This window comes from Anastrepha obliqua, chromosome 1, assembly GCF_027943255.1.
Source record: "Anastrepha obliqua isolate idAnaObli1 chromosome 1, idAnaObli1_1.0, whole genome shotgun sequence".
NCBI classification, from domain to species: domain Eukaryota; kingdom Metazoa; phylum Arthropoda; class Insecta; order Diptera; family Tephritidae; genus Anastrepha; species Anastrepha obliqua.
In genome coordinates, this window is record NC_072892.1 from 36,011,714 (window position 1) to 36,033,278 (window position 21,565).

At 36.3% G+C, this 21,565-nt stretch overlaps 1 pseudogene; it reads right to left on the reverse strand.

Moving 5' to 3' along the window:
* Positions 1-14,823: 14,823 nt before the first annotated feature.
* The window catches only part of LOC129246981 (spectrin alpha chain, non-erythrocytic 1-like), a 38,435-nt pseudogene continuing 31,693 nt past the window's right edge, over positions 14,824-21,565 (reverse strand).

The window sequence follows — 21,565 nt, forward strand, 5'->3', positions numbered from 1 at the left end:
GGCCAGCAAATCTTCTAACATATAAAAATGAATGCTTGATTTCCGGTTTGCTCGTACCTTATGAGTTGCCACACCGTCCGTTAAATTTTCATGAAATTTGTTCAGCTTATTACTTACACTTAGAGTAGTCATAACAACTTTCCCAATGAAGCAAAATGATTCATGTGCAGCAAGAAACATAAAAAGAAACAAAAAGAGTTGGACTCAATTTTGTGCCGTAGGGGAATTATTGGCAAAAAAGTTATAGCCACGGCACATTGTAATGATATGGATTAGTTCAGTTCCAAGTACAAATATTTTATATATGTACGCTGTTATTCCGGCAGGAATCAATGCGCCTAAATTCAAAAAATCGATTCCGATGGGACTCTACCCAACAATATTCCAGGCAGAAATACATGTCATTGAAATATGTGTGAGAGAATGCCTTAGCAGGAAAATGAGAGGTACTCTCATCTACATACTTTCAGATAGCCAAGCGGCTCTAAAAGCCCTTCTATCAACAACTATCACCTCTAAATTGGTAAATGATTGCCTAAACCTTCTCAACACGTTAGGAAACCTCAACATAGTTACACTAGGCTGGATTCCGGGACATGAAGGGCATGAGGGAAATGAAATGGTTGATGACCTTGCAAAACAAGGAGCAAATATGCAACTTACTGGTCCTGAGCCCTTCTGTGGACTCACAAAAAGCCACATTAATGAATTCCTTAGGAAATGGGAAGAAAGGAAATTTTCTGCACACTGGCTAAACTGTGCCGGTCAGCGTCAAGCCAAACTATTCCTAAGTCCCAACAAAGGAATATCTGACAAGCTACTCTCACTAATCAGTGTAGATCTGCGTCTTTTAACAGGATATCTTACAGGTCAATGCAGCCTGAGGTATTATCTAAATAATATTGGTTTATCTGCGACCAATGTCAGCCGCTTTTGCGAAATGAACATAGAAAGCTCAGCTGGTATCGGAGTATCTCCATGCAATCTTTGGAACAACAAACCTAAAATTGTGCTAAAATTTTAAAAAAGCCTAAAACTCTAGGGTTACAAAAATAGGCCTTTCACAATAGATCAGCTCTGATCGCAGTGCGTAATGGCCTCCTAATAATAATAATAGTCCGCCGATTGTACTGTCGTGCAAAACTGAGGGAGAGTGAATCATTGAGGCAACAATTTTCAAAACCATTTGATTCCAAATTACTGCAGTTCCCCCTTCATTTTACATTACCTTTAATCATTAATAAGTCTTTAGGGCAACCCTTTCAAGAGTGCGGATTTAATTCAGAATACTCCGTTTCTCACATATCCCGTTATATTTTGCTTGTTCACGAGTCGGTCAATCAAAAAGTGTATTAATTTCGCAAAAAATAAAAACAATATCATCTACTGCAATCCATCTGAATAATAGCCCATTTGGACTTGGCAGGAGGAAACTATGCCCGGTTTTCACTTACTTTATTACCTATGAAGTATTTTGAAAATGAGTTCCTGAGTTCTTTCGCGCTAAAGAATGTCTTCAAAAATTAGTATCATTTTTCTCTCCTCTCTAGGTGCAGGTTTTTCCAGTGTGTTTTTTGTAGTGCCCTATTCGGGCTGCATTTCGTTTCCATAATAAACTTCATTATTTTATAAGCTTTATTCAAACGATATTTCCGGCAGCAACGCGACGGATACCAGCTACAAAATGAATAAATTGAAAACTCCACAATCCTTCTATAACTTTTCCTGTTTTTTTTTCATTTTATGTACTCCAAAAACCCTTTTTAAATTATTATTGCTCATTTTAAATACCTAATGTGGTTATAAACAAATCGTTTATGCCGCCACCGCAACAAATATATTTGTTCGTGACTACCATTCGAAGCTCGCTGCGAGCATGAAACACATCATAGAAAAATCTCTTGAGTAAAATTAATTTCTGCCACTCGGATTCAGCATACTCGTAAAACTGTATACGCGCATGCTATATATACATATGTACATATTTAAATATATTTAATACGTAGGTGAAAGCACTCGATTTCAGGACAAAAAATTTAAAATGTCGATTTTTGAAAGTATGCCGAACAAGAGTATCTCGGCTTTCAAAAGATAGCTTCAGCCCATAAGAGTTCTTACTATTGACAAGTATAATTAAAAAGTTCACGACAAATAACATGACATCCACAGCGTAATTTTATGATAAGAAAGAAAGAACAAAGCTTACTCTCTTTGTACGCCATCGCTAACAGCAGCGCTAAGTCACTCATACGCCCCGTCGACTCCCAGTCCATGCGTATTGCCAGCTACTCCACAACCCACACTCTAACTAGTTCCTTACAATGCTGTTTTCTTTATTTATTATTATTTTGCACACTTATTCCAAACTTTTCCTAGGCAAATGAAAATATTTAGAAACATAATATTTTAATCGCTTAGATCTAAGTGCATAAGAAAACCTATTGAGATGCGTTTGTAACCACACGATTTTCGGGATTTTATTTTCTAGTCCGGGAATGCCAGACAGTTCCAAATTAAACGAGACTTTGATTTTGTTAAAGTTTATTGTTCAAAAAGTGTAACATATTTTACTCTGCTGATTTAGTGATGTAAATCAAAACATTACAACAAAGAAATATAATTTTTCGCAACGATCATGGAATTCATTTTTTATTTTCTACTTACAGAATTTGTATACAGTTTATGATAAACCTAACTAACAGTAATTTCATTTTTAGCTTTCTTAGTATAATTTATGCAAACTGAAATTTTTTTACTGCACACTACCCACAAATTTGTACCAACCAACGCAGATATTTGTGGTTTTATTTTCGCTGCAAAATCAAATTTGAAAGCATTTTCTTGTAGAATTTCCTATTTTATCTGCCATCAGTAGTTCACTCAGGTTTTCTGGTTTGAAGGAATCTTGATATCCAGTAGAAAGTTCTGCTACTTATTGAAATAAAAAGTTCTTTCTGACAATACTTGTTTCCGTCAATTCTTTGTACAGAAGGCAAGAATTAATCACAGCCATGTCGAGGATATTAAAAAATACTTATAGGCGTCTTCTCCGAGATCCCGACTTAACAGTATATTTTTCAGGCATTTGGTCCATTATATCCGCAACAAATTAAATGCGGTTGTAAAATGCAATAGTTTCAGGAAGTTTTTTTTCTGATTTGTTTAATTTTTGGGGAAGTATGATTAGAGCTAAGTAAAAGAACTTTCTTATTTGACTTGGCTTTTTACACCGTGAGTATTAGGGCGGGTCGATTTAAAAATCGCCCATTGCTCTGTAAAAATCGTATTCTAGGGATCAAAATAAGAGACTTTGCCGAAGGAACCATACCTCTAAAATGAATTCTGATTTCCCCCAATTTATAAATATCACCATTTTTGGCCTTTACATGAAAAAATCACCTAAATGGCTATGTTTTTTCTTTATTTTTATTTATTTATAATAATATTTATTATTTATTTATAATAATATCTATGTTTTCTCTTAAGAAATTTATTTAGTCAGAACACATGTAAATGAAAAAATTAATTTGAGTGAAATATAGAAAAGAAACTAAAAAGTTCGACCCAAATTGGGGGACATCAGAATTCGTTTTAGAGGTATGGTTCCTTCGGCAAAGTTTCTTATTTTGATCCCTAGAATATGATTTTCACAGAGCAATGGGCGATTTTTTTGCCTCCCCACAAATCGACCCGGCCTAGTGAGTATACAGATATTAGTTTGGAAAAAAATAAATCGATTATTTTCTTGGTAGATGGATTTAATGGCCGATATCTCGTAAAGTATATCAAACAATTTAAAGTTAATGCTCATTGTCTAGGTGAAATTTCACATCAAGAATATTCGTTTGCTATTTTGTATTTGCTCCATTCAGTTGTGAGTTACAGAGTGTTAACAATGAAAGTCAACAAAGAGTACATTTACATTTTGCAGGTTTTCTTTGATAAAGACGAAAATGAAAACCAGGCCGCTGAAATTGTAAATGGTGTTTATGGTGCTGATACTATAACAGCTAATTAAGTGCAATTTGGATTAAAGATGCACCTCGTACAGGCAGGCCCGTCGTTGAAAATAAATTGATAAAATCGCAGAAATAATCGAAGTTGACCGGCACTCCAGGGAATAAAGATCAACTACATAACAGTTTTAAACCATTTGTGCAAAGTTTTAGAAAACAAATCGACTACTTTTGCTCGAAACTAATATTAGATTTATAAAGTAAATTGTATTTTTTCCAAAAGTTTTGAAGCCAGTGATTTGCTTGTAAGAAAATTATAAGTTGGCACATTCTTACCCCAACCAGTAAATGGCTCAATTAGTTTTAGGACAACAAACTCCTCAAAAGATATTGATTGTGGCTTATTTTCATTTTTGCCTAAGAAAGGAAAGACATTTATAATATATTTACTTGCCAAATCCATTGCGATGTAAATTATAATTCCAAATTTACTCGGCTTATGCAGCTCATACCGAGTAAATTTGATCTACGTTGTAGCTTATTTGCTAAGCTCAGTAACGGTTTTAGCTATAAAGCTAGCAAAATTAGAGAGATAACTAACACAAAATACAACCAAGGAATGTAAAGGTAAGGAGAGTTCATCCTAACGTAAAGCAAGAGTAAACCCTAAAAGAGGAGAGAGAAGATTAGAAAATAAGAAAAATTTAGAAGAAATTTGGGAATATGTAAAGCCGCTTCAAATAACAACAAGTCATTTTGACCAGCAATGATGCATAAACGGTAACCAAATTTAGTCCAAGGAGGAAATAAAACTCAATAAAATTGGATAAATAATTAAATTTATTGAAAAACTTGGACTCATACATAGAGGTACTATGTATGGACGAAAAGGGCAAAATAGATTTTACCGCCCCAAAGCTAAATCTCGTCATAATGATAATACTTTCTTATTACTGTTTGATTTGATTGAAGTGCAATCCTAAAAGCATTAAAGTTTTAAAAAATTGTTTTGCTTTAAGCGCACCCTAAATTCTTTGCACGCAACTCCAGAAAATGAGAAATACCCTTCTGTTTTAACACTTGTTGGCTGGATTGTTGATATATATATATATATATGTATAGTAGGGCGGGTCGATTTAAAAATCGCTCATTGCTCTGTGAAAATCGTATTCTAGGGATCAAAATAAGAAACTTTGCCGAAGGAACCATACCTCTAAAACGAATTCTGATGTCCCCCAATTTGGATCGAACGAAAAATCCCACTTTGACCCATTTAGAGTGCTCCAATCGAGTCCAAATGTATGACCGACCCCCCCATTTTTGGCCTTTACATGAGAAAAGAAACTAAAAAGTTCGACCCAAATTGGGGGATATCAGAATTCGTTTTAGAGGTATGGTTCCTTCGGCAAAGTTTCTTATTTTGATCCCTAGAATATGATTTTCACAGAGCAATGGGCGATTTTTTTGCCTCCCCACAAATCGACCCGGCCTAATATATAGGTAATAGCCTCAGCTACTACCATTAGAAAAAGAATAAATTTTCTTAATCACAACTATTGAAATATTATATATCTACCATACTTACATATAATTGGCGCTCCTCTTTCTTGTGTTGTGCGCCTTGATGTTTTCCCCAAATGAAGGAATCTACAATTTTATGCCGTCTCTAAGTGGAAAGTTTTTAAGAATAGCCCTTTCGTGGCAGAAATACACTTGGAAGTTTGCCATTGCCCGCCGAGGGGCGACCGCTGTTAGAAAAAAATAATTCTACTATTTGATGTTCATACACGGAGATTCGAACTTATGCACTTCCGAATGATAGGCAAGTACCAACTCACTTGGCTACCGCGGCCTTCTTTGAATATAGCAATATAGAATATAGTTTAAATATCATCAGTAGCTTGAAGCAGCAAAGGCAATTGTAATTAAAAACCGTTTGCTAAATAAAAATATTGCAAACCTCTAAAGCACGAATTTTATTTATGATTCAAATTTTTATATTTACAATATATGAGGTGCAAAAAATTTATACTAAAAAATGTTGGGATTTGCACCGATTAGTCCTGAGATTTTGGGATTCAAAGAAAAGCGGGAAGAAAATTTTACCAATTTCATACGACGTAAAAAATTATACTCAAAAATGATGGGATTTATTTATTTATTCATTCTTTCATCAATTAGAGTACAACTCAAATGGATTACTTATACTATAGCTTAAATACTAAGATACAAGTCATATGGTACACAATGCGGTGAGTACATTACTCACAATTCAAAAAGTGTATCTGCAGATTAAGTTTTGACTTAAAAGTCTTTCGTGAGTTAGAGATTATATCTACATTTTTAGAAAATCAAACAAACCTGCTTTTATATGCAAGCAAACTACATGGCGAATGAAGGAAATGGTTTGCAAAACTAGTGAAACGATTCTGTACTTTCTCAATTCTTAAATATGAACCCATAAAGCATGGATCTAGATAATGCTGCAATGTTCGAGGTTTAATCTAACAAGAGCAAAATGCAAATTTCTCAGCGTAGAATTCCTGGAACTCATTTTAATTCCTTACTGCAGGGTGGGCCAAATAAGACCTACTAAGGTTAAACACAAATAACTTTTGCAATAATCATTTATTTTGGTTAATTGTTTTTATACATTGAATATATTTTATGGAAATTATGTATGAAATATTACATCAGACAAATGCCCACCATTTTTCTTGATACAAAGATTGGCTCTTTTTAACGCATTTTCCATTACATCACATAATGTTTCTGGTTGAAGGCTCAGTATTTCGTCTCGAATATTTTGCTTCAGCTGTCTAATAGTCTCCGGTTTATTAAGATACACTTTGTCTTTTAAATATCCCCATAAAAAGAAGTCGGGTGCAGTCAAATCTGGTGAACGAAGTGGCCAAGGGAAATCTGAAGCTCAGCAGGTCCATAGTTTGCCTAGCAGTATGCGCAGTTGCTGCATCTTGTTGAAGCCAAAAATTAGGATACTGCTCCGCCATTGGCCGCAAAAAGTTTACAATCAATATTCTGTAAGAAGCTCCTGAAATCGATTCCGACGTTTCATCCTCATTTTCGAAGAAATATGGACCGATAACTCTAGTGGCTATAACACCGTACCAAACAATACATTTAGATGGGTGCTACTGATGTTGGTGTGTTGCCCTTGGCTTTTCAGAGCCCCACAATCTACAGTTTTGTTTACTGACATAACCATTTAAATGGAAATGGGCTTCATCCGACATATACATTTACGCTGCGTTAAAACAATTGATCGTTGACAAGAATAGAAAAACTCGACAATTTTAACTGTAGGGTTCCATAATAAAAAAAGAGAAAAATAAATATGACAAAAAATAAAAAAGTTATTTGAGCTTTACATTAGTAGGTCTTATTAAACCCACCTTGTACAAAGCCGTGCATAGATCTAGACTTGGCAATCGGCAATCATGAAGTCTATATGTTTAGAAAACGGCATTTTCGATATAAATATGGCCCCCAAGTCTTGCTTTTCGTAAATTCATGTGCGGGTGGTAGTGCCCAACTTGTAATCAAAATATATCGAAACTTTGCGTCTACTGAAAGACGAGTCTTGGCAGTTACCAGCATTAGGATGTGAAGAATTGTCAACATTTTGATGAGGGGATTTGAATTGACTAGTACCGGTATTTTCAGGATTCAAAATAGGCTGAGATAAAAATTTTACAACTGCATGTGGTGTAAAAATAGTATACCCACAGGCCGATTATTATATATCATGCAAAAATAGTGTACTCAAACTCTATTAGCTTCGAGATTTTCCGAATTAAAAAAGTCCCGGATCTCGGGATACCGGGATGAACATCTCTAATATACACATATATCTACAATCATATGTGCAGCTGCGTTAACTGCCAAGCGACCCAAGCGACCCTAAGGAGAGCGAGGGTTAGTCATTCAAAGATCATAACAGCTATTGTTTTAGTTTTTGGCTGCAGGTAAACATAAGAAACTTCTTCACAGCGTGCACACACATACGCACAAACACACAAGCAAATACACAACACATTCACCTAAGCAAATATTCTGAAGCATGACAGTATAGTACGTAGTGTAGCGCAGTGAAATCCTTTACGTGCATTATGTACTACACTTGATTACAACAACTAATATTACAACTAATTTGTCTTCGAAAAACAAAAACTTGAGACACCTAACATTTGTAGGAAAACTTTCACGTACGCACATAAAGTAAGCCACTACCATATGTGTGTAAGGGCATTTGCATTATGCATATACGTAGGTATTCAGATGGATGTGTATGTATGTGCATAAGTAACTGATACAAATGAAACTAAGTAAGTAACTTCACTAAGTAATAAAATTGCTTACACTTGCATAAACTTATAAATAACGATGAGCAAAGATGCACATTTACTTACGCTAAGGCAGAGCAAGACGAGAAGAGGAAGAGGAGTGCCGAATATGGCATCACACGATTTCTTATAAGTAGGTATGTAAGTACTTGCTTAAGTAGTAAGTAAGCATCTAAGTGGGTGGATGAATGGCGCAGCGTGCGTGGTGGCTTGAGTCTGAAAGGAGTTGTTGGTTAGTATTTGAGTCACGTACTAATACGATGAATAAGTTTAGTGTTGCCCTGTAATTTAGTAGGGTGCAAAAAAAAAAACACAGAAAAAGAAAAAACACTGAAGTAAAAGAAAAAAGTAAGCGTTATTCATAAACTTAGTGCAGCCAAAAATCATGCATATGCTTCGCAGCATGCTGTTGTTGTTATTCATATTGTTATTGTAGCTGAAATGGGCGCAGCAACATTTTACACGGCACACAATTACTCACAGTCAATTATTTACGGTTAATCCATTTGATTTCCAACTTTTGACGTTGCTTGCTGCAAATTCTAATTTGTAACTATTTCAACTTTTCTATTTACCAATTTCAAACCACCGTTACGCATGCACATACCTATCTACACGTACGTGTACATTAGTTTGCATGCGACCGCAAATAAAAATTGCTAAAGCCCAAATATTGAATATTGCATATTTTGACTGAATTTATTTATAAATATACAAATAAACGAAAAATTATTTAACCATAAAAATAAAATAATTAAAATAAAAGAAAATTGATAAATATTTGCATCTACAAAATCTAGCGTTTGCGTTACATACAGCCCTTGGCCATTGAAATATAACCGATTGCATTATGCAGCAGCCAAATATGAAAATATATAGATAAGCATATGTGAAGAATGGAGAGCTGTGAATCACCTGTCGATTTTTTTAAAAACGACAATTTTTTTTTACATTGTATTGAGCATTCCTAATCTGGTTTAGATTATTTGAAGTCTCATAAGAAACTGCATTTACCGTTATGAACTTTGATGGCACATATATTTGTAGAACATAGTAACTCAATATTTCTTTCCCGTGTTGATCGTTTTGACCCCTAAAATTATTAGGTTTGTAGGGTAAAGGGAGCACTAAAACATTCTAAAAAAATATTTTCCTAAGAATTTCAGTAGGGGTCTTATCAGACGAAAATGCACCATTAAGGGGCAAGTCCATGTAAAAGCTTCGAAATCGGTCATTTTTTAAACATATTTTTAAAGGTGATAAAATAATTACAGTGCACTCGCGGTAACTCGAATAGCCGCTAAGTCGAACGACGTGCTAACTCGAACACATTTTTTCCCCTATTGACTAGTTTGTAACTCGAACAATATTAAAGCGCTATAACTCGAACAAAAAAACAAATGTATTTGTACACACGTTCTTTTCAAACATGTACATTTTGTACATACATACATATGTAATAGTATATGTATATAAATTATATGTATACTAGTGTATTGTCCATATGAATATTTCGACGTTAATATCCCGTTAGTTTTCTGGGAACAACATCTTGCATTGACCAAATTGCTTTAAATTTGTCATTTGTAGTGTATCAGTGCATGTGAGTAATGGATCGTAAAAGGTTGAAGTGTTTAACATTAAAAGAGAGGGCTGAAGTCCTTAACAAAATTAAACGTGGACGTAGTGTTACTTCTCTAGCGAAGGAATATGGGGTAGCCAAGTCCACCATAAGTCTTATAAAAAAGAAAGACAAGGCAATTTTAAAAGCAGTAAACAACACGTTTTTGGGTCCTGGGAAGAGGAGAACTTTAAAAGCTTCTGAGTTTCCTAAAATGAAAGCCGCTTTATACAAATGGTTTCTGTCCCAAAGAAAAAAGAATTACCCAATAAGTGGACTCATCTTGAAAGAACATAACATGAAAAACATAATTTACAGGTCGAATTTACGCTTTATGATGTTAACAAATGGAATGATGGTGCCGAATTTACCGACACAGAAGTAATAATTGAAACTAGTGATTCTGAGTCTGAGTTTAACAACACAACTGAGACATGTGAGCGGATATCATCTGAGGGGGCAGTTAGCTCTATCAATAAGGTAATTCAGTGGGCCACAACTGAACAAGTAAACCCCGCAAAGGTTAACACTCTTCAACATTGCTGCAGGCAAGAAAAGACAAACACACATTACAACTTTCTTTTCGGCCTAACTTTTCTGTTAAAGCTGACTTTTTTTGTTTAACTGACACAAAGACTGCCAAATATTTGATGAAAAATATTGAAACGAATTAATTATTTTAAACATATTCATGTTCATATCCATGTGTAAATAAATAAATAAATTTAATTGAAAAAAATCGATATCGATGACTGTTTTTTTAACATAGCACACTCAATTGATAAGTCGAACAAATTCGATAAATCGAACAGCGCCTGTTTTAATTAGTTCGAGTTATCGCGAGTGCACTGTATATTATTTGGAAGCTTTAACATAACTTTGCTTAACCTTTCGAGAGTCCAAAAAAGTTTTTTTTTTATTGTTTTCCCCTCAAATGGCGGCTCCGGATCATTTCTTCTCGGCTGCCTACGGCGCGAGGTCCCAAACTGCTCTATTTATTACTCTTAATTTATCGATCTGAAACAAAAAAATGAAATTGGTTTTTTATAACATATTAACGGAAAGGATGAACCTATAAAATTAAAAAACAAGTATACAATTAATTATACAATAAGCCTTTGAACAAAAAAGTCAGAATTTAGGGCTACTTTAATGACTTTTTTAACCCTCAAAAAGTAATTTATCAACGCAACATATCTAAAAATTTAAGGTTTATCCCTCCGATAGTAATGTACAGAAAGGCCTCACCAAACTTCAAACAAATCGATCGATAACTTTTTGAGTTACAACACGAGCAGTTTTCAGAAATACAGTTTCGAGTTAAATGCGTTTAAAGTTTGAGGTACAGGAGCGCGCAGACCACTCTCTACATAGTTAATGGGCTATAAAAACTATAATATTAGGAATTTGCGCATGAAAATTTCACAGTGTATTCTTAAAATACTTATCCTTCTTCTTAATTGCCACGATAACCATTAACGCGATTTTGGCCGAGTTTAACAAAGCACGCCAGTCGTTTCTTTCTTGTGCTAACCGGCGCCAGTTGGACACACCAAGTAAAGCCAAGTCCTTCTCCACCTGATCTTTCCAACGCAGAGGAAGCCTTCCTTTTCCTCTGCTACCACCAACTGGTGCCGCATCAAATACTTTCAGAGCCAGAGAGTTTGTATCCATTCGGACGACATGACCCAGCCAACGTAGCCGCTGGATCTTTATTCGCTGCGCTATGTCTATGTCGTCGTAAAGCTCATACAGCTCATCGTTCTATCGCCTGCGATATTCGCCGTTGCCAACGTGCAAAGGTCCAAAATTCTTACGCAGTATCTTTCTCTCAAACACTCTAAGCGTCGCTTCATCGGATGTTGTCATCAACCAAGCTTCTGCGCCATACGTTAGGACTGGGCTGTTGGCGCAGACCTTCTCTTTCACGTGGCCCCAAAGAAAAAAGTCACAAGGTGTTAAATCACAAGATCTCGGTGGCCAATTGTGATCACCTCTTCGAGAGATAACACGGTCCAGAAACTTTTCCCGCAAAAGATTAATGGTTTCGTTGCTTGTGTGGCACGTAGCGCCGTCTTGTTGAAAATAAACGTTGTCCAGATCAATAGCATCCCATTCCGGCCATAAAAAATCGTTAATCATCTCTCCTGTTTAACACCTAACACATGTTATTGGAAAGCCCTATACACTTTTCACATTGGCTAGAAACTGATTGTTTAGTACTCGCCAATTAAGTTAAGCATGCAATAAAAAAGTATAGATAGATAAGAAGTATCGGAAAAGTACCATAAATATAAATGTAATTTATGTTAATCCGTTAACAGCAAGTGGTTAACTTAGGATCTAGAATAGCAAAGAGAATAGGAAGGTCACCTAAGCTTCGAAATGAAGCCCAAGGTAGAGGTGTCATAACCAGAATGCGATTAATTTGAGCAAGATCGTAATCGATTAGAGGTAACATGCCATAATTCCGTACTCATAGCTATAGCCGTAGAGGCAAATTGAATTTGGGGTTTCCCCGTGACCATTGTGTTGTATTGTGTTGCGTTATGATTTGCTGCATTGTGGTCATGATGTCGTTTTATTAATGAATAAATTACTAATTTCCTCTTCACTGCTCATGATATTATCTTTTTTTTTAGTTTTTGATAATAAGTGATAATATGGGTAAATATCAGCTGCTTATGGCAAAAGGTTATGGCGATATGGTATGGGTTTATTTATTTAAACTCTATAACTCGTGTGACGGACAGTGCAGCTGTCTACCTGTTTTTTATTAATTTGTGGCGCCTTATAGCTCGGGAGGCTTTTGAGTGTGTTGCATGGCTTCCATACAAGTGCTACGGGCTAGCCCGTTGTGATTCTGCACTCTTAACGTGTTATCGAATGTGCGACTGATGAAGATAGCAAGCTGTTTATAGTAAGAATCATTTTTGTTTTTTTGTTCCCATTTATTTTATACATCTGTCCATTGACATTAAGTATGTTACTTAACAATTTGGTCAGGATTTATATACATCACTTAATGGCCAGTATCAAAAGCGATAAAATTAAAATAAACGAAAGAATATACAATTAAATAATATACAATAATACAATACAAGTTTCACTTTACATGATTACATTTGACAACTATTTTAACTATTTTTAATTATTATTTTTTTACATATTTATGGTTTTTTAGCATTTATCATACTAGGTCGCTTGGCCGGGTTCTCTTTAAACGTCTTTTTGCGTTTCTTTCCCTCTCAAGAAGTTTGTTGATTTCTGCATTACTGTGTGTGTGTATTTTTTCAAAGTGCCTTGTTGTTATCTTTTTGATTTCTTCGTCTACTCTTGCTATATTAAAAGTCCTATGGATGTCATCATTTTTCGTGTCCCTGTCAGACATGGTCAAAATTCGAGGAATCTTAGATTGCTGTCGTTGGATTTTTTCTATATGAGTTTTTTTAGCCGTTCCCCACACTTGTAGTCCATATAGCCAGATTGGTTTAATCATAGTTTTGTACACAGTTTGTTCTGTATAGTGAGTCTGGAATTGGAACAGACTAACCAATGAAGCTGTCGAAGTTCATTGAATCCAATTTTAAGCGAAAATTTTACCTTTATTCAATTCTTATGCAAATACAAGGAGGCGCAAAATTAGTCACACTTTCGGAAGATTTATAAATTTTGCAAATAGCGTTGTAAGCCAGCCATATTTGACACTTGTGAAGTAGACAACTGCAGTCAAACTAAAGTATTTAAAACCAACCTACAATGATTAATTTAATGTTTTTTATTTTTGGTTTTATTTATTATTTTGCTCTATTTGGTCCTTACCTTAGTGTAGCAGCAAAACCTAATAAAACTAAACATGGTTTGGAAATTATTAACTTTCCCAAGAAAAAAAAAATATATGTTCCACTCTGTATGCGAAATGGTGCGTATTAAATGAAGTATAACGAAGAGCTCGATATTCTTACAAATATAGAAAAGGTAGTAAGATGTATAAATTGTACACTAATAAGATAAGTCATATTAGCAGAATGCCAAAAAATAGAGCTACTAGCATAGCGTGTTTAAGAATACCGATAGGAAACAAAAGTTGAGGAAGACCGCGGAAATGTAGCTGGATTCTGATGGAAATCATCTACGGATAAGGAGTCCGTAGTTAGATGATCGAGTTAAACGGAGGGATGTAGCTGTGCAAGCTATAGTCTGCCAAACACTATGAAGCTAATGGTGGTGAGGATGATGTTTTGTAAATATTTTTCAACGGGACAATGGAATACATCAAAGTTTTGAAAAAGACCCTGTATTGCATGTGCCATAAACTATATGAATTATATTTATTCATTTATATGCTCACATATTTTATTCATTGATTTATTATAGGAAGAAAAATCGCGGCTGCACAACTTGTTGTCAATGAAGTATTTTTTGGAAGGGTGCGCAAGCGATTCTACTGCACCTGCGATTTGTAATTTACGGTGATCAAGCAACAACTTTCATTATCCAGCTTATGTATAACTTCTCAGTGTTTTTATACGCTGATTTTAACAAAAACAGAAATAAAAAAATAATCCACCAAAAATTATTTTTTAAAGCAAAGCCTAACATTCAGAACTTTATTGCGAATGTACAAGTACTTTAGTTGAAGCCAAACGAGTTATGAGCGCGCCCGACTTGAAAGTTTGGCTTCGAGAAAAAATTGTTTGTTATGTCGCGTATTTAGGCATTTTCTCAACTCCATGTCCAGGCACTTCCTTACTAAAGTATTAAGGTAACATTAAGCAAAGAAAAAAGAAATTGAGAAATATTTTAGTGAATCTTCCGATACTCCAGAGTGCCAGAATGTCTCTTCTTGACGTTTGGCCTCTTTAGCCAATTCGCCATCTCGCTACTCTATGATATTTTGCAAGTTGCGCCAGGTTTCTTCAAGAGCTTCCATAGTGAACCAAGTGTATGTGTTGGGTCCAACATCGAAGCTCTTGATCTTCTGATCGAGCGCTGCCATAGCCTTAAAGTCTGCCTCGGCGGACGAAAGTGAAGCATCGCGCAGAGCACGAGCCGCTGATTGAGCGTGATTCACATCAATAATTTGGTCCTTTAAAGTGGTTATATAATATTATGAATACCTTCTTGTCCAAAGGCATTGAGGCCAACATCAAACGTCTCTTACTTTGTTAACAGAATTTGAATGGTTGAAAGAACGCGCCCATATTCATCCGACCGTACATAGTTCTCCTAATCGGCGATCCAGCTCCCGACCATATCAGCTTTCCACATAAATTGCAGGTAAGCAGTAAAAGTGCTCCTTTGCGACGGGCAGCCAATGCATTCAAATTGTCCACTTTATTGCGAGGTTGTTGACAACGTTGTGCAATAGAGTCACCGTGGTGATTTTTAGCCTCCACTAACTCAGTTTCTTGATCACATATTAATGAACAGCGATCCTTGTGAGCTGCAAAGTCCGTTTGAAATGCGTTATGCTTCTTCAAAAGTACCTGCGCAGCAGCCTTTAAATCTCCATAGTCATCAAACCAGAGTAATTGCTGTTTCTCTGTTATTCACGCTTCTTCTTCTTCTACTTGGTCTAAAAATTGTTGACATATCAGGGATTCATCCAGCCTCCGGCCTCTCGAGTTCAGCTCAAGCCTAGTTAAGGGACTTAAGTCGCTGTTCAATTTGGGTGAAATTGGAAATATCCATTAATTTTTCACCTGCTTCTTGTACAGCTTGAATTGCTGGCTCATGTGATGCCAATTCAGCGTCTAGACGTTTATGTTTCTTTCTCAGATTTTTTACACCAGTCAAATCACGACCATAGTCATCAGAGCCAACCAGCAATTTTTTTTTTTCTTTTATCCAACTTTCCTCATAGGCGATATCGGGGAAGAATTGATGCAAAGTCAGTACCTCGTTCAAGCGAGCCTGACGGTGTGCAGCCAAATTACAGCTCCGTTCATGGCGTTCATTAATAAAGGGTGTTTTTTTAGAGGTTAGGTTTTCAAGTTGGCACTACTTTTTTCGTAGATGGTCTTTTTGACAGCTGTCACTTGATTTATGCTCAGTTTGGTTTGCCATTTCATAATGAATAGACTTACACCTGAACAACGTTTGCAAATCGTGCAAATTTATTACGAAAATAATGGTTCGGTTCGCGCGGTTCGAAAATAATGGTTTTTGTTCAGCGATGAAGCTCACTTTTGGTTGAATGGGTATGTCAATAAGCAAAATTGTCGCATTTGGAGTGAACATAATCCACAAGCCATTGCTGAGACGCCGTTACATCCTCAAAAAGTCACTGTTTGGTGTGCTCTATAGGCAGAGGGAATCATTGGTCCATATTTCTTTAAAAATGAAGCCGACCATAATGTTACAGTCAATGGAGAGCGCTATAGAGCCATGATTAATGACTTTTTCGTGCCTGAATTGGACGATGTTGATGTGGACGACCTTTGGTTCCAACAAGACGGCGCTACATGCCATACAGCCAACGCAACAATCGATTTATTGAAGGAAACTTTTGGTGAGCGCATTATCTCGCGCCGTGGACCTGTGGCGTGGCCTCCAAGATCGTGCGATATAACACCGCTGGACTATTTCTTGTGGGGCTATGTGAAGTCGCTTGTCTACGAAGATAAGCCCGAGACGATTGACGTCTTGGAAGGGAATATTCGGCGCGTTATTGCTGACATACGGTCCCAATTGCTGCAAAGAGTGGTCGAAAATTGGGCCTCTCGGCTGGAATTTATTCGAGCCAGCCGCGGCGGCCACTTGCCCGAAATCATTTTCAAAACATAATGGCAAACCCTTATCTTTATAATAAAGCTAAATTCTTGGCCATAACATTAAATTATATACGTTTTATTTCATCTTGAAAACCTAACCTCTAAAAAACACACCCTTTACTTTGCCGTTTGCCTGAATGTCAGCTCTATCAAATTGACCGCTGTCGACCAAGGAATCGGCCTGGTTGTTTGTGCCCTTAATGCGATCTTCGTTTCGTTGATGTGGTCTAGGGTATGGGATTTTAAAGTCAGTATCAAGGCGTTGCAAAAAAGCTAAGTTGGCATATGCCTTCGGAGTAATAGATAAGGATAATGAACGTAAAAGACGAATCCAAAATAACACCAAGACCACGAATTTCATTGAGTGAGTCAGAAATTAGATTTAAGACTTAATAAGTTGAGGAAAGGGGGAATCTCTGGACTTGGAAAACGTCATGTGATAACGCTTACTTGCATTAAAACATAGCAGAGGCCGGTTATTCAGAGCATGCAAGTCTTCCTGTAATAACAATGTATCCGAAAGAGAAAGTTTCAAATCATCTGCATAAAGTAAATATTTTGAAGGCTTGAAACAAAGCCCAACGTCATTAATGAAAAGTATAAACAATATAGGACCCACATGTTACTTTATAATACTCCAGAAGTTGACAGAAACGTATGGGCTTTGGTATTCCCAATTACAACAAATGGAATTCTGTTTCATTGGTATGATTTCAACCACATAACAACTAACAAATAGATATACTTTTTCATATATATATATATATATATATAATTTAATTTGTGTTTGTGTCTTAATTTGTGTAATTTCAGTTTCTGCAACGGCTATAATTCAATGGTAATTGACTGTATTTGTGTTCGTTGTTGTGCATAACTAAACCTCATGCATATTTAATGTTCAATACACCACCTACACAGGCACATATACAACATACTATATACGCATATAAAACAGTTTTGCACATTATTTTAATATTCTTACACACGCACCAACAAACGTAAAAACATATAGCCATTAACAATGTTGGTAAAAGCATTTGAATGATTTAATCTTTGAGTGAATGCACGAGCGGCTGCTGCAGTAATGAATGGATGAGTGTGCCGGCAGACGGCTGACCGCCAAACAATTCATAATGCACTAATTGACAACAATTTATAGGATTTTTTATATAATTTTTTTTATGCCACAGTTTATATAATATGACAGACAATTTATGCGCCAGAAAATATTAATGCACAATGCACCCGAACAAATATTGAAGAATCTGTATTCATATATTATACTTGCATATACAAGGTATACTATATACCTATGAAATGAGACTTCCGTAGATGTCGCTAGGAGTATTTTTAAACCTTCCTAAATGGCTTGCTTTTTTCGTTTGTCATCTGTCAACAATATTCATTCATTCGTACAAAAATGCATTTTTATCGCTTTTAAAAATGTCGAATTTCGGGCCTTCAAACTACGATTTGCGGACATCGTTGATTTTCTGTTATCAATTGAAGAAAAACGCTTCTCAAGCTCATCAAATGCTTATAGAAGGTTATGGTGGACATGCTCTAAGTAGAGCACAGTGCTTCAGGTGGTTTGAAAAATTCCGAAGTGCCTTATTCCTGTGTGCATGGTAATGAACCATTTTTCTGTCAAAATAGGACGATGATAGGAAAAGTAGGAAATGAAAGGGAGTGTTTCGAGTGTAAAGTGTCTTGAAAAAGTCAAATCGATGATGTTGCCTCTTAGTGTTGTTGACTTATTAGTGTCTGATGCACAATCGAAATTGAACATATCTTTCATGAATTTGATAAATGTTGCGTAATTTTTCACGTTTGTGTAAATGTAACTTAATCAATTCCATTGCGATTCCATTTACCTCCTTCTCTATATCCATACAAAATATCTATCAAACAAATAAAATTAAAATTTTCTTTTGAAAAATGCAACCATTCCATCAGTATTTTCTTGGACGTTATCACGTTAAACTATCGTCAGTAAACCGACTTTACAGACAACCTCTTTTTTTTTTGCATCGAATCGTTACGGGTGATGAAAAATGAGTGTATTTCTCCAATCCGAAACGTAAATGATCGTATGGTCCGCCCGGCCACAAGCAAAACACAACGGCCAAACCAAACCGCTTTGGCCGCAAGGCAATGCTGTGTGTTTTCTGGGATCAGCGTGGTAGGATTTGGTACGAGCTAATAAAATCAGGTGAAAGAGTTGACGGTGCACGCTACCAACGACAATTGACCAATTTGAACAGCTCTATACACCGAAAACGCCCAGAATATGCCGATCGGCGTCACAAAGTAATTTTTCTTGGTGACAATGCACCGCCACATCAAACAAGAGCGACCCGGGAATTGATGGAGACGTACGATTGGGAACCGCTGGTGCATGCGGCTTACTCACCAGACTTGGCGCCTTCCGATTATCATTTGTTTTCCGAGCAGCGCTTCAATTCTCACGAAAAAGCCAAAAAATGGCTCGATGATTGGTTTGCGGCCAAAGACGGCCAATTTTTTTGGCGCAGCATCCACAAATTACCTGAGAGATGGGAAAAATATGTCGCTAGCGATGGCTATTATTTTGAAGATTAAATTTGTAACCAGTTAATAAACGTTTGAAACTGAAAAGATAATCTCATTTCATAGAAACATTTCCCGATGTACTAGTATTCATTCAGTGAGGGGCCTGAAAAAGTTTTTAGAGTTTGATTGAATAAATAGTGTCATGAAAGCGAATCTCTTGCTCTTGGATTTCGATGGCCCCCTCCGTTCTATGTACACTGATAGATTCGATGTAGAAAAATGAGAATTCAATCATCTAGACTGTTGTTATAAATGAAACTGGCATTTACTACTGCGAAGTCAGTGAACGCATAGCAAAGAGAATGTGAAAATCTCGGTCTCCTCCTGCTCTAAATTCTCAAACGAATTATAAATATACATCCGTTTGTTTCTGTTTGGTCTACGAAGGGAAGAACATATAGTGTTACGCCCACTCCAAAAGGTAGATAAATTGTATGACAAGCCATTGCCTGCCGAATGGCGTTGCTCATTAAAAAAAGCGTTTCTAGCTCTAGCTCATTGCCTCTTAATACCTATAATGGGTTCTTAATCCAGATCCACCTAATAGTAGTCACCCACTCGTCTGCGGCAGTCGGCAACTAAATAGGAATTAAATTAAAATTAATTCAGATTCAGTATGGTGAATATCGTTCGCAACTTTAACACCTCAGTTTAAGACTTCTTTACCTAAGCTGACTTCAAAAATATTGATTCCATAAATATTATTTTATAAACATCACAAATGCCTTGCGTGATGGTCTAGCAGTTTATTTTTCATTTAATACTGGGTGCCGGGTACTGTAACTATTTAGGTGACGAGAAGATAGACAGGCCTACAAAAAGGTACTTTCATACCCCCGCTACTAATAATGAAGAAGTCAGAGGTAAATTTTGCTTCTTTCGATCTCAGGATTAGGGAATTTTTCCTCGAAGAAGCATGTACAAGGTCAAAACACCTTCGCATCAGCAACACTGCCAAACTCATGTACTTGTAGCCAGCGAAGAGCATGAGGCAAGTGTAAGATGGATTGTCCTGGCCCTACTACTAACAAAGGTTACCTTAATGTCTTATCGGAAAACTCGCAAAGCCCCTATGGGGGTTCCATAATAAACGAATAAAACTATCCGTCATCTAACCTTCACTCAAAGTTTGGTACACTTAACGAACATTCTTAGCACACTAGCTGTTACCGACAGTCAATCGAGGAACTGATTTCTAAATATCTCTTGTATGGTAATACCCCGAAGGGGACCAAACCGCTCAAGAAATACACAAACGATTTACCTTATTTACTAGTTTCAATATTTTCCTCATCAAACCTAAGCCATGTCACTCTTGCGAACACGCATAAGCTCGTATTTTCCCCCCACCATTTCTAAATGAGTTTTTCTAGTCTTAGCTGTCTTCTTTTAGCAGTTGCTTGTTTTTCTTCCCACTAAGAAGCATTGAAACCGAGGTCCCGCTTAGAAGGATTTCAGTGCCCAAAACTTGTCTTGCTATTTCATTCACTTAGCAGTTATCTTCAATTTATTTGCGTCCCGATTTACACGTATATGTTTATGTGAAACTGACGAGTTTCGCAATAACTACCCTAGTATCTCACGGATTCAACGGATTTATCTTTCGAGTATTATTCATGCAATATGAATCCGGAAAAATCATAGTCACTCTCCTTCCTAGCTCATCCGTGGCATATTTTTCAGGAACTATCTACCCATACCAAATGAGCGGCGCAAAGCAGAGCCAGCTCATTTATTGTCTTCTGCAAAATGAATAGCAACTTGACTCACACAACATATGGCAATGAATTGAACCGTACAAATTAATTGTAGATCTTCTTTATTACTGGGAGTACAGCTGTCTGGTTGATCTTAGTTTAGGATTAGAGAGAGTTTATTATAGTAAGTCCCGCTCCCCAGCATTTAGCTTAGACCAATCGGTAAATATAGCAGGAAATTTGTAACCTACATTTATTACGTTTTCCATTTCATTACTCACTTCGTTACCCAAGCAGAATTACCATGTGTCTAAAAATAAGGTGTCTAAGGGGCAAAGATTTTCTTAAATTTTTGCATTGGAGTCAGCCTGAAGTTTGTATTAGAGATTCACTGGGTCTACAGACAAGAATAGTAACATCACAGGCTTTGCTGGAGTGGAAATCAAAGCGTCTTAGTATTGTTGACTCGTCTAACGAAGCTCAAAGTATGGAATCCGCTGTTCCTATTTGTTTTGTTTTGCGCCTGAATGTTGGCTTATCTAACGTTGATCGCCCGTCA